Genomic DNA, 14,941 nt, shown 5'->3' with positions numbered 1-14,941 from the left:
CTCGGGACCTTTGCCTTTCGCGGGCAAGTGCTCTACCATCTGAGCTACCGAAGCACGACTCGCGCCCGGTCCTCTCAGCCTTACTTCTGCCAGTACCTCGTCTCCTACCTTCCAAACTTTACAGAAGCTCTCCTGCGAACCTTGCAGAACTAGCACTCCTGAAAGAAAGGATACTGCGGAGACATGGCTTAGTCACAGCCTGGGGGATGTTTCCAGAATGAGATTTTCACTCTGCAGCGGAGTGTGCGCTGATATGAAACTTCCTGGCAGATTAAAACTGTGTGCCCGACCGAGACTCGAACTCGGGACCTTTGCCTTTCGCGGGCAAGTGCTCTACCATCTGAGCTACCGAAGCACGACTCGCGCCCGGTCCTCTCAGCTTTACTTCTGCCAGTACCTCGTCTCCTACCTTCCAAACTTTACAGAAGCTCTCCTGCGAACCTTGCAGAACTAGCACTCCTGAAAGAAAGGATACTGCGGAGACATGGCTTAGCCACAGCCTGGGGGATGTTTCCAGAATGAGATTTTCACTCTGCAGCGGAGTGTGCGCTGATATGAAACTTCCTGGCAGATTAAAACTGTGTGCCCGACCGAGACTCGAACTCGGGACCTTTGCCTTTCGCGGGCAAGTGCTCTACCATCTGAGCTACCGAAGCACGACTCGCGCCCGGTCCTCTCAGCTTTACTTCTGCCAGTACCTCGTCTCCTACCTTCCAAACTTTACAGAAGCTCTCCTGCGAACCTTGCAGAACTAGCACTCCTGAAAGAAAGGATACTGCGGAGACATGGCTTAGTCACAGCCTGGGGGATGTTTCCAGAATGAGATTTTCACTCTGCAGCGGAGTGTGCGCTGATATGAAACTTCCTGGCAGATTAAAACTGTGTGCCCGACCGAGACTCGAACTCGGGACCTTTGCCTTTCGCGGGCAAGTGCTCTACCATCTGAGCTACCGAAGCACGACTCGCGCCCGGTCCTCTCAGCTTTACTTCTGCCAGTACCTCGTCTCCTACCTTCCAAACTTTACAGAAGCTCTCCTGCGAACCTTGCAGAACTAGCACTCCTGAAAGAAAGGATACTGCGGAGACATGGCTTAGTCACAGCCTGGGGGATGTTTCCAGAATGAGATTTTCACTCTGCAGCGGAGTGTGCGCTGATATGAAACTTCCTGGCAGATTAAAACTGTGTGCCCGACCGAGACTCGAACTCGGGACCTTTGCCTTTCGCGGGCAAGTGCTCTACCATCTGAGCTACCGAAGCACGACTCGCGCCCGGTCCTCTCAGCTTTACTTCTGCCAGTACCTCGTCTCCTACCTTCCAAACTTTACAGAAGCTCTCCTGCGAACCTTGCAGAACTAGCACTCCTGAAAGAAAGGATACTGCGGAGACATGGCTTAGCCACAGCCTGGGGGATGTTTCCAGAATGAGATTTTCACTCTGCAGCGGAGTGTGCGCTGATATGAAACTTCCTGGCAGATTAAAACTGTGTGCCCGACCGAGACTCGAACTCGGGACCTTTGCCTTTCGCGGGCAAGTGCCCTACCATCTGAGCTACCGAAGCACGACTCGCGCCCGGTCCTCACAGCTTTACTTCTGCCAGTACCTCGTCTCCTACCTTCCAAACTTTACAGAAGCTCTCCTGCGAACCTTGCAGAACTAGCACTCCTGAAAGAAAGGATACTGCGGAGACATGGCTTAGCCACAGCCTGGGGGATGTTTCCAGAATGAGATTTTCACTCTGCAGCGGAGTGTGCGCTGATATGAAACTTCCTGGCAGATTAAAACTGTGTGCCCGACCGAGACTCGAACTCGGGACCTTTGCCTTTCGCGGGCAAGTGCTCTACCATCTGAGCTACCGAAGCACGACTCGCGCCCGGTCCTCTCAGCTTTACTTCTGCCAGTACCTCGTCTCCTACCTTCCAAACTTTACAGAAGCTCTCCTGCGAACCTTGCAGAACTAGCACTCCTGAAAGAAAGGATACTGCGGAGACATCGCTTAGCCACAGCCTGGGGGATGTTTCCAGAATGAGATTTTCACTCTGCAGCGGAGTGTGCGCTGATATGAAACTTCCTGGCAGATTAAAACTGTGTGCCCGACCGAGACTCGAACTCGGGACCTTTGCCTTTCGCGGGCAAGTGCCCTACCATCTGAGCTACCGAAGCACGACTCGCGCCCGGTCCTCACAGCTTTACTTCTGCCAGTACCTCGTCTCCTACCTTCCAAACTTTACAGAAGCTCTCCTGCGAACCTTGCAGAACTAGCACTCCTGAAAGAAAGGATACTGCGGAGACATGGCTTAGCCACAGCCTGGGGGATGTTTCCAGAATGAGATTTTCACTCTGCAGCGGAGTGTGCGCTGATATGAAACTTCCTGGCAGATTAAAACTGTGTGCCCGACCGAGACTCGAACTCGGGACCTTTGCCTTTCGCGGGCAAGTGCCCTACCATCTGAGCTACCGAAGCACGACTCGCGCCCGGTCCTCACAGCTTTACTTCTGCCAGTACCTCGTCTCCTACCTTCCAAACTTTACAGAAGCTCTCCTGCGAACCTTGCAGAACTAGCACTCCTGAAAGAAAGGATACTGCGGAGACATGGCTTAGCCACAGCCTGGGGGATGTTTCCAGAATGAGATTTTCACTCTGCAGCGGAGTGTGCGCTGATATGAAACTTCCTGGCAGATTAAAACTGTGTGCCCGACCGAGACTCGAACTCGGGACCTTTGCCTTTCGCGGGCAAGTGCCCTACCATCTGAGCTACCGAAGCACGACTCGCGCCCGGTCCTCACAGCTTTACTTCTGCCAGTACCTCGTCTCCTACCTTCCAAACTTTACAGAAGCTCTCCTGCGAACCTTGCAGAACTAGCACTCCTGAAAGAAAGGATACTGCGGAGACATGGCTTAGCCACAGCCTGGGGGATGTTTCCAGAATGAGATTTTCACTCTGCAGCGGAGTGTGCGCTGATATGAAACTTCCTGGCAGATTAAAACTGTGTGCCCGACCGAGACTCGAACTCGGGACCTTTGCCTTTCGCGGGCAAGTGCCCTACCATCTGAGCTACCGAAGCACGACTCGCGCCCGGTCCTCTCAGCCTTACTTCTGCCAGTACCTCGTCTCCTACCTTCCAAACTTTACAGAAGCTCTCCTGCGAACCTTGCAGAACTAGCACTCCTGAAAGAAAGGATACTGCGGAGACATGGCTTAGCCACAGCCTGGGGGATGTTTCCAGAATGAGATTTTCACTCTGCAGCGGAGTGTGCGCTGATATGAAACTTCCTGGCAGATTAAAACTGTGTGCCCGACCGAGACTCGAACTCGGGACCTTTGCCTTTCGCGGGCAAGTGCCCTACCATCTGAGCTACCGAAGCACGACTCGCGCCCGGTCCTCACAGCTTTACTTCTGCCAGTACCTCGTCTCCTACCTTCCAAACTTTACAGAAGCTCTCCTGCGAACCTTGCAGAACTAGCACTCCTGAAAGAAAGGATACTGCGGAGACATGGCTTAGCCACAGCCTGGGGGATGTTTCCAGAATGAGATTTTCACTCTGCAGCGGAGTGTGCGCTGATATGAAACTTCCTGGCAGATTAAAACTGTGTGCCCGACCGAGACTCGAACTCGGGACCTTTGCCTTTCGCGGGCAAGTGCCCTACCATCTGAGCTACCGAAGCACGACTCGCGCCCGGTCCTCTCAGCTTTACTTCTGCCAGTACCTCGTCTCCTACCTTCCAAACTTTACAGAAGCTCTCCTGCGAACCTTGCAGAACTAGCACTCCTGAAAGAAAGGATACTGCGGAGACATGGCTTAGCCACAGCCTGGGGGATGTTTCCAGAATGAGATTTTCACTCTGCAGCGGAGTGTGCGCTGATATGAAACTTCCTGGCAGATTAAAACTGTGTGCCCGACCGAGACTCGAACTCGGGACCTTTGCCTTTCGCGGGCAAGTGCCCTACCATCTGAGCTACCGAAGCACGACTCGCGCCCGGTCCTCTCAGCTTTACTTCTGCCAGTACCTCGTCTCCTACCTTCCAAACTTTACAGAAGCTCTCCTGCGAACCTTGCAGAACTAGCACTCCTGAAAGAAAGGATACTGCGGAGACATGGCTTAGCCACAGCCTGGGGGATGTTTCCAGAATGAGATTTTCACTCTGCAGCGGAGTGTGCGCTGATATGAAACTTCCTGGCAGATTAAAACTGTGTGCCCGACCGAGACTCGAACTCGGGACCTTTGCCTTTCGCGGGCAAGTGCTCTACCATCTGAGCTACCGAAGCACGACTCGCGCCCGGTCCTCTCAGCTTTACTTCTGCCAGTACCTCGTCTCCTACCTTCCAAACTTTACAGAAGCTCTCCTGCGAACCTTGCAGAACTAGCACTCCTGAAAGAAAGGATACTGCGGAGACATGGCTTAGCCACAGCCTGGGGGATGTTTCCAGAATGAGATTTTCACTCTGCAGCGGAGTGTGCGCTGATATGAAACTTCCTGGCAGATTAAAACTGTGTGCCCGACCGAGACTCGAACTCGGGACCTTTGCCTTTCGCGGGCAAGTGCCCTACCATCTGAGCTACCGAAGCACGACTCGCGCCCGGTCCTCACAGCTTTACTTCTGCCAGTACCTCGTCTCCTACCTTCCAAACTTTACAGAAGCTCTCCTGCGAACCTTGCAGAACTAGCACTCCTGAAAGAAAGGATACTGCGGAGACATGGCTTAGCCACAGCCTGGGGGATGTTTCCAGAATGAGATTTTCACTCTGCAGCGGAGTGTGCGCTGATATGAAACTTCCTGGCAGATTAAAACTGTGTGCCCGACCGAGACTCGAACTCGGGACCTTTGCCTTTCGCGGGCAAGTGCTCTACCATCTGAGCTACCGAAGCACGACTCGCGCCCGGTCCTCTCAGCCTTACTTCTGCCAGTACCTCGTCTCCTACCTTCCAAACTTTACAGAAGCTCTCCTGCGAACCTTGCAGAACTAGCACTCCTGAAAGAAAGGATACTGCGGAGACATGGCTTAGTCACAGCCTGGGGGATGTTTCCAGAATGAGATTTTCACTCTGCAGCGGAGTGTGCGCTGATATGAAACTTCCTGGCAGATTAAAACTGTGTGCCCGACCGAGACTCGAACTCGGGACCTTTGCCTTTCGCGGGCAAGTGCCGTACCATCTGAGCTACCGAAGCACGACTCGCGCCCGGTCCTCACAGCTTTACTTCTGCCAGTACCTCGTCTCCTACCTTCCAAACTTTACAGAAGCTCTCCTGCGAACCTTGCAGAACTAGCACTCCTGAAAGAAAGGATACTGCGGAGACATGGCTAAGCCACAGCCTGGGGGATGTTTCCAGAATGAGATTTTCACTCTGCAGCGGAGTGTGCGCTGATATGAAACTTCCTGGCAGATTAAAACTGTGTGCCCGACTGAGACTCGAACTCGGGACCTTTGCCTTTCGCGGGCAAGTGCTCTACCATCTGAGCTACCGAAGCACGACTCTCGCCCGGTCCTCACAGCTTTACTTCTGCCAGTACCTCGTCTCCTACCTTCCAAACTTTACAGAAGCTCTCCTGCGAACCTTGCAGAACTAGCACTCCTGAAAGAAAGGATACTGCGGAGACATGGCTTAGCCACAGCCTGGGGGATGTTTCCAGAATGAGATTTTCACTCTGCAGCGGAGTGTGCGCTGATATGAAACTTCCTGGCAGATTAAAACTGTGTGCCCCACCGAGACTCGAACTCGGGACCTTTGCCTTTCGCGGGCAAGTGCTCTACCATCTGAGCTACCGAAGCACGACTCGCGCCCGGTCCTCACAGCCTTACTTCTGCCAGTACCTCGTCTCCTACCTTCCAAACTTTACAGAAGCTCTCCTGCGAACCTTGCAGAACTAGCACTCCTGAAAGAAAGGATACTGCGGAGACATGGCTTAGCCACAGCCTGGGGGATGTTTCCAGAATGAGATTTTCACTCTGCAGCGGAGTGTGCGCTGATATGAAACTTCCTGGCAGATTAAAACTGTGTGCCCGACCGAGACTCGAACTCGGGACCTTTGCCTTTAGCGGGCAAGTGCTCTACTATCTGAGCTACCGAAGCACGACTCGCGCCCGGTCCTCTCAGCTTTACTTCTGCCAGTACCTCGTCTCCTACCTTCCAAACTTTACAGAAGCTCTCCTGCGAACCTTGCAGAACTAGCACTCCTGAAAGAAAGGATGCTGCGGAGACATGGCTTAGTCACAGCCTGGGGGATGTTTCCAGAATGAGATTTTCACTCTGCAGCGGAGTGTGCGCTGATATGAAACTTCCTGGCAGATTAAAACTGTGTGCCCGACCGAGACTCGAACTCGGGACCTTTGCCTTTCGCGGGCAAGTGCTCTACCATCTGAGCTACCGAAGCACGACTCGCGCCCGGTCCTCACAGCTTTACTTCTGCCAGTACCTCGTCTCCTACCTTCCAAACTTTACAGAAGCTCTCCTGCGAACCTTGCAGAACTAGCACTCCTGAAAGAAAGGATACTGCGGAGACATGGCTTAGCCACAGCCTGGGGGATGTTTCCAGAATGAGATTTTCACTCTGCAGCGGAGTGTGCGCTGATATGAAACTTCCTGGCAGATTAAAACTGTGTGCCCGACTGAGACTCGAACTCGGGACCTTTGCCTTTCGCGGGCAAGTGCTCTACCATCTGAGCTACCGAAGCACGACTCGCGCCCGGTCCTCACAGCTTTACTTCTGCCAGTACCTCGTCTCCTACCTTCCAAACTTTACAGAAGCTCTCCTGCGAACCTTGCAGAACTAGCACTCCTGAAAGAAAGGATACTGCGGAGACATGGCTTAGCCACAGCCTGGGGGATGTTTCCAGAATGAGATTTTCACTCTGCAGCGGAGTGTGCGCTGATATGAAACTTCCTGGCAGATTAAAACTGTGTGCCCCACCGAGACTCGAACTCGGGACCTTTGCCTTTCGCGGGCAAGTGCTCTACCATCTGAGCTACCGAAGCACGACTCGCGCCCGGTCCTCACAGCTTTACTTCTGCCAGTACCTCGTCTCCTACCTTCCAAACTTTACAGAAGCTCTCCTGCGAACCTTGCAGAACTAGCACTCCTGAAAGAAAGGATACTGCGGAGACATGGCTTAGCCACAGCCTGGGGGATGTTTCCAGAATGAGATTTTCACTCTGCAGCGGAGTGTGCGCTGATATGAAACTTCCTGGCAGATTAAAACTGTGTGCCCGACTGAGACTCGAACTCGGGACCTTTGCCTTTCGCGGGCAAGTGCTCTACCATCTGAGCTACCGAAGCACGACTCGCGCCCGGTCCTCACAGCTTTACTTCTGCCAGTACCTCGTCTCCTACCTTCCAAACTTTACAGAAGCTCTCCTGCGAACCTTGCAGAACTAGCACTCCTGAAAGAAAGGATACTGCGGAGACATGGCTTAGCCACAGCCTGGGGGATGTTTCCAGAATGAGATTTTCACTCTGCAGCGGAGTGTGCGCTGATATGAAACTTCCTGGCAGATTAAAACTGTGTGCCCCACCGAGACTCGAACTCGGGACCTTTGCCTTTCGCGGGCAAGTGCTCTACCATCTGAGCTACCGAAGCACGACTCGCGCCCGGTCCTCACAGCTTTACTTCTGCCAGTACCTCGTCTCCTACCTTCCAAACTTTACAGAAGCTCTCCTTGGAACCTTGCAGAACTAGCACTCCTGAAAGAAAGGATACTGCGGAGACATGGCTTAGCCACAGCCTGGGGGATGTTTCCAGAATGAGATTTTCACTCTGCAGCGGAGTGTGCGCTGATATGAAACTTCCTGGCAGATTAAAACTGTGTGCCCGACCGAGACTCGAACTCGGGACCTTTGCCTTTCGCGGGCAAGTGCTCTACCATCTGAGCTACCGAAGCACGACTCGCGCCCGGTCCTCACAGCTTTACTTCTGCCAGTACCTCGTCTCCTACCTTCCAAACTTTACAGAAGCTCTCCTGCGAACCTTGCAGAACTAGCACTCCTGAAAGAAAGGATACTGCGGAGACATGGCTTAGCCACAGCCTGGGGGATGTTTCCAGAATGAGATTTTCACTCTGCAGCGGAGTGTGCGCTGATATGAAACTTCCTGGCAGATTAAAACTGTGTGCCCGACCGAGACTCGAACTCGGGACCTTTGCCTTTCGCGGGCAAGTGCTCTACCATCTGAGCTACCGAAGCACGACTCGCGCCCGGTCCTCACAGCTTTACTCTGCCAGTACCTCGTCTCCTACCTTCCAAACTTTACAGAAGCTCTCCTGCGAACCTTGCAGAACTAGCACTCCTGAAAGAAAGGATACTGCGGAGACATGGCTTAGCCACAGCCTGGGGGATGTTTCCAGAATGAGATTTTCACTCTGCAGCGGAGTGTGCGCTGATATGAAACTTCCTGGCAGATTAAAACTGTGTGCCCGACCGAGACTCGAACTCGGGACCTTTGCCTTTCGCGGGCAAGTGCTCTACCATCTGAGCTACCGAAGCACGACTCGCGCCCGGTCCTCACAGCTTTACTTCTGCCAGTACCTCGTCTCCTACCTTCCAAACTTTACAGAAGCTCTCCTGCGAACCTTGCAGAACTAGCACTCCTGAAAGAAAGGATACTGCGGAGACATGGCTTAGCCACAGCCTGGGGGATGTTTCCAGAATGAGATTTTCACTCTGCAGCGGAGTGTGCGCTGATATGAAACTTCCTGGCAGATTAAAACTGTGTGCCCGACCGAGACTCGAACTCGGGACCTTTGCCTTTCGCGGGCAAGTGCTCTACCATCTGAGCCCAGGCTGTGGCTAAGCCATGTCTCTGCAGTATCCTTTCTTTCAGGAGTGCTAGTTCTGCAAGGTTCGCAGGAGAGCTTCTGTAAAGTTTGGAAGGTAGGAGACGAGGTACTGGCAGAAGTAAAGCTGTGAGGACCGGGCGCGAGTCGTTCTTCGGTAGCTCAGATGGTAGAGCACTTGCCCGCGAAAGGCAAAGGTCCCGAGTTCGAGTCTCGGTCGGGCACACAGTTTTAATCTGCCAGGAAGTTTCATATCAGCGCACACTCCGCTGCAGAGTGAAAATCTCATTCTGGAAACATCCCCCAGGCTGTGGCTAAGCCATGTCTCCGCAGTATCCTTTCTTTCAGGAGTGCTAGTTCTGCAAGGTTCGCAGGAGAGCTTCTGTAAAGTTTGGAAGGTAGGAGACGAGGTACTGGCAGAAGTAAAGCTGTGAGGACCGGGCGCGAGTCGTGCTTCGGTAGCTCAGATGGTAGAGCACTTGCCCGCGAAAGGCAAAGGTCCCGAGTTCGAGTCTCGGTCGGGCACACAGTTTTAATCTGCCAGGAAGTTTCATATCAGCGCACACTCCGCTGCAGAGTGAAAATCTCTTTCTGGAAATGTGTCGTATGCCTCACAAACAAACCAGTCACTGTATTGGTGAACAGTACACTGGAAACAGTCACATATATTACATATATATGACTATGAGTACGGAACCATTTAATGTAAATGATAGTAGTCGCATAAAAGGCAGAGAACTGCTCTTTCCATTCATCATTCTCGAGTGAAACTGGAAAGGTGTTAAGTTGCAGTGGTTCATAAAGTAACCTCCGCCACACACTACAGGTTGGCGGAGTATAATGGATGTAGACGAAGGTGCAACCTGTTGTTGCAAGTTCTGTGCAGTTCCCTCTTCACTGATTGGTGAATACTCTGTCTGTCAGGTCTCTGCAGCTACCGCTTGCTGGTTGGATGTGCATGCATGCATGCATTCAAGCATATGAAAAGCATTTCTTTATGGAATAGGATAGTCATTTGATAATAAAAACTTCACAGTCCTTGTGCATGACTTAAAATACATCCTATGCCTCTACTTTCCTACATGTAGAAGGTATAGCCCCATGAAATGGGATGATTCTTTTTCAGATAGGGTGTGTTGTGATTAAGAGAGGGTAACTCATCTGCAAATTCAGCACGTTCCTGATTATCATTATAATTGCTAACAGTACGTAGGAGACTACATCAGACTTGCGTCCACAGAAATATCAAAGCTTAATGATCTTCGTTCACCTGCTGCACTGTTCAGCAAGCCTGGCTGCTGCGATGGAGTAATCACGTTTCAATAGCATGAAGTCATAATTTTAGCAGTGGTTGAATGCGAACTCGTCAGAAAAAATTATTTTCACCGACCAGACAGCCAAAGACATTATTCAAATGTTCATTGTAGTCTGAGAAGTTTGTGGGTGTTCAAAGTGACAGCCTACGGAAGGCAATATATTTTTCTAGACCCATTGTTTTAGACCGTTTCCACACGAAAAATTACTCCCATTATTGTATAGAAGCAACAGAAGTTAATGCAGGGCAAGACACCATCCAATCCACTATGCTTCGTGCAATGAAGGTAACCAATCAAAACATTTTATGAGCGATGAATGCGTTGAAGGTCCAATACCAAGGCATTACCGTTCACTAGATTTAAATCCTTAGAATATATCAGCCTACGGGGGCATTTGAAATCACCAGTGTGCAACACTCACATTGTCGTGTATCATGCCAGTGAGACGCAATAAGAGAGCTGCCTAGATGTGTTAGTATTGAGAATATATATTGAATGATAGTATGTAAAATTGAATGATATTCAAATAAAGTAGATCTGCTGTGTAAAGAAACATATGGCACCATTAGTACAGAGTGAGCTCTATCTCAACATACTTTTGTTCTGATACGTACGTTTGCATGACTTGTGTCTACATTTGACGAATAACATCTTTAATATAACAAGAGACACCTTTTTTAAACATCCTGTATTAAGAAATGGGACATTAGTTGCAGCTAGGGATGTGCTGATACCATCAAAGTGTCGATACCTACTCATATGGATAGTAGACAAGTCATATTGAGATTCTAGTCATATAAGTTATCTAAAATTATTTACATTTTCTTGTATCGACACGTTTTCAATGTATTTATGGAAATGAGAAAATGCTGAGTGTGTATGATTTTTACTTCATTGCTTATTTCATGCAGTCTAATAAAAATGCTTGTATTGTTTAATAACGATAATCCTTAAACAAAAAGTCTCCTTTTGGAAGGTTTCCCAAAAAGGAACAATGGCTGTATATATTTAAGAGGAAATTTATTTTCAGTCTCAGTCATTGTTGCACAAGTGTTTAAAAATAAACACTCACCTTGTACGGATGTTGCAACAACAGTAGATATTGTCTAGCATATTTGTATAAACATGGAGAAATTACTTTCATGTCTTCCCATTCTGCAAATGAATTGATTTTTAAAGATATGACAGAGTTTGATATATAAAGATGTATTTTATTAATTTGATGTTTTTCCTTTTGAGGTGGTGCTCTAGCTGTTCATGGGATTTCCAGAAGTGGTATTCCTGTGTTCCAATAAGTGAAGCAACATCTTCCGCCGATTTACTTGGGGTACTTTTGTTGCTCCTAAACCACAGTTTTGAGTTCTTTTATGGCTCACACACATGCTGCTGGTTGTAATGGATATTTTTAAATCTGGGCTCCAACACAGCAGCAATAGCTGCATGGTCATTTAGTTTAATTAATCTATACTTTTCCATCTCTCTCATTAAAAAGCTCTTCTTGCTTTCTTTGACGATTGGTGACAGTGGTGCCACAGTACTAACTTCTGTTAACAAATAATCTTTGATATAATTCTGGATATTGTAACATCCTTAAAATCGACTTGACAGAAGTGCATTTCTTTTGATACCGAATAAGTATCGATAGATAGTGTGATTCTGAAAGTCATGGTATCGAAACAAAAGTACTGAATACTTGTTTGTATTTACTTGTATAGGAACATCCCTCGTCGCAACAGTTATGAATGACTATAGAACAACACCAACAAAAATGTATTCGTTGTATGAAAGATGTGGTGTGAAAGTTTTACCCTTCGCGTCAGGAATGTGAATTGATGGCGCAATACAACTTTTAACACACTCACTCAAAGTTCAGAGAGACTCTGAGAAGTACCTACGGCGCAGTGGTGGAGAACTGCGGGAGCAAAAAGAAACATGAGCGACTGCCGCCAGAAATTTAATCAACCGTTAAATGGGAGTGCTCCGGGCTGCTGTGAACCCGGCGATACCGGCCAGATTCCTCGTGTTATGACTTTGATCCGAGTTCGGCTCTCTCCCGAATTCCTCGCGCCCGCCATGTCGGCGCATGCACTTCAATTTTCCTGGAGCCGGGCCGGACAAAGGAGCGGCGGTGATGGCACGCCGAAGACATGGCCGCCGTATCGACAATATGGCGGCTGGAAAGGCGGCCTCGAGGACCCCGAGGGAGGCCTTCGGAATCGCTGGACGTCGGTCGTCTCTTCCCGGGATAAACGTAAAAAAATTACACAAGGTTGATACAATTAACGTTGTTTATCTGTCAGTCCTCATTTCCGCTCATAATGCTGGCATTATGTCTGTATTAAAATAAGAATGATATTTCTCTCTCACCGTAAATATTTCGCCTGTGTACATGCACTATGTGCTGAAAACTAACCGGACACCTTGCTGAAAATGACTTACAAGTTCGTGGCGCACTCCATCGGTAATGATGGACTTCCATACGGTGTTGGCCCACCCTTAGCCAGCTTCCACTCTCGCAGAGATAAGCTCAGACAGGTGCTGGAAGGTTTCTTGAGGAATAACAGACCATTTTTCACGGAGTGCTGCACTGAGGAGAGGTATCGATGTCGGTCGGTGAGGCCTGGCATGAAGTCGGCGTTCCAAAATATCCCAAAGGTTTTCTATAGGATTAAGGTCAGTAATCTGTGCAAGCCAGTCCATTACAGGGATTTTACTGTCGTGTAACCACTCCACCGCAGGCCGTGCATTATGAGCAGATGCTCGATCATGTTGAAAGATGCAATCGCCACCCCCAAATTGCTCTTCGACAGTGGGAAGCCAGAATATATTTAAAACATCAACGTAGGCCATTGCTGTGATAGTTCCACACAAAACAACATGGGGTGCAAGCCCCCTCCATGAAAAACATCACCACACCATATCACCACCGCCTCCGAGTTTTACTGTTGGCACTACAGACGCTGGTAGATGACGTTCACCGGGCACTTGCCTTACCCACAAACTGCCATCGGCTCGCCATATTGTGTACCGTGATTCATCACTCTACATAACGTTTTTCCACTGTTCAGTCGACCAAAGTTTACGCTCCTTTCATCTAGCGAGGCATCGATTGGAATTTAGCGACGTGATGTGTGGCATATGAGGAGCCACTCCACCATGAAATCCAAGTTTTCTCTACTCCCGCCTAAATGTCATAGTACTTGCAGTGGATCCTGATGCAGTCTGCAATTCCTGAATGATGGTCTGGATAAATGTTTGCCTTATTACGACCCTCTTCAGCTGCGGGCGGTCTCTGTCAGTCAACAGACGAGGACGGACTGTATGATTTTGTGCTTTACGTGTCCCTTCACGTTGTCACTTCACTATCACCTCGGAAACAGTGGACGGGATGTTTAGGAGTGTGGAAATCTCGCGAACAGACGTATGACACAAGTGAAACCCAATCACCTGATCGCGTTCGAAGTCCGTGAGTTTGTGGAGCGCTCCTTTCTGCTCTCTCACGATGTCTAATGACTACTGAGGTCGCTGATAAGAAGTACCTGGCAGTAGGTGGCAGTACAATGCACCTAATATGAAAAACGTATGTTTTTGTGGGTGTCCGGATTCTTTTGATCACATAGTATACATGCACTTTCGGAGAATACGTCATTAACGTTGTTTATGTGTCAATCCTCAGTTCCTAGTTCCATTATGCTAACCATTAAGAGATTATGTCTGTGTGAAATTAAGATTGGGTTAAGAGTAAGCATTGAGAAACAGAAACATATATTGCGTTAGGAAATGTCAGAAAGAGAAGTACGAGGGCAGTTCAATAAGTAATGCAACACATTTTTTTCTGAAACAGGGGTTGTTTTATTCAGCATTGAAATACACCAGGTTATTCCCCAATCTTTTAGCTACACAACACTATTTTTCAACGTAATCTCCATTCAATGCTACGGCCTTACGCCACCTTGAAATGAGGGCCTGTATGCCTGCACGGTACCATTCCACTGTCGATGTCGGAGCCAACGTCGTACTGCATCAATAACTTCTTCATCATCCGCGTAGTGCCTCCCACGGATTGCGTCCTTCATTGGGCCAAACATGTGGAAATCCGACGGTGCGAGATCGGGGCTGTATGGTGCATGAGGAAGAACAGTCCACTGAAGTTTTGTGAGCTCCTCTCGGGTGCGAAGACTTATGTGAGTTCTTGCGTTGTCATGAAGAAGGAGAAGTTCGTTCAGATTTTTGTACCTACGAACACGCTGAAGTCGTTTCTTCAGTTTCTGAAGAGTAGCACAATACACTTCAGAGTTGATCGTTATGACCATGGGAAAGGACATCGAACAGAATAACCCCTTCAGCGTCCCAGAAGACTGTAACCATGACTTTACCAGCTGAGGGTATGGCTTTAAACTTTTTCTTGGTAGGGGAGTGGGTGTGGCGCCACTCCATTGATTGGCGTTCTGTTTCAGGTTCGAAGTGATGAACCCATGTTTCATCGCCTGTAACAATCTTTGACAAGAAATTGTCACCCTCAGCTACATGACGAGCAAGCAATTCCGCACAGATGGTTCTCCTTTGCTCTTTATAGTGTTCGGTTAGACAACGAGGGACCCAGCGGGAACAAACCTTTGAATATCCCAACTGGTGAACAATTGTGACAGCACTACCAACAGAGATGTCAAGTTGAGCACTGAGTTGTTTGATGGTGATCCGTCGATCATCTCGAACGAGTGTGTTCGCACGCTCCGCCATTGCAGGAGTCACAGCTGTGCACGGCCGGCCTGCACGCGGGAGATCAGACAGTCTTGCTTGACCTTTCGGCGATGATGACACACGCTTTGCCCAGCGACTCACCGTGCTTTTGTC

Source organism: Schistocerca cancellata, chromosome 7 (assembly GCF_023864275.1).
Source record: "Schistocerca cancellata isolate TAMUIC-IGC-003103 chromosome 7, iqSchCanc2.1, whole genome shotgun sequence".
In the NCBI taxonomy this organism is placed as follows: domain Eukaryota; kingdom Metazoa; phylum Arthropoda; class Insecta; order Orthoptera; family Acrididae; genus Schistocerca; species Schistocerca cancellata.
Note: the sequence above shows the minus strand (reverse complement) of the source record.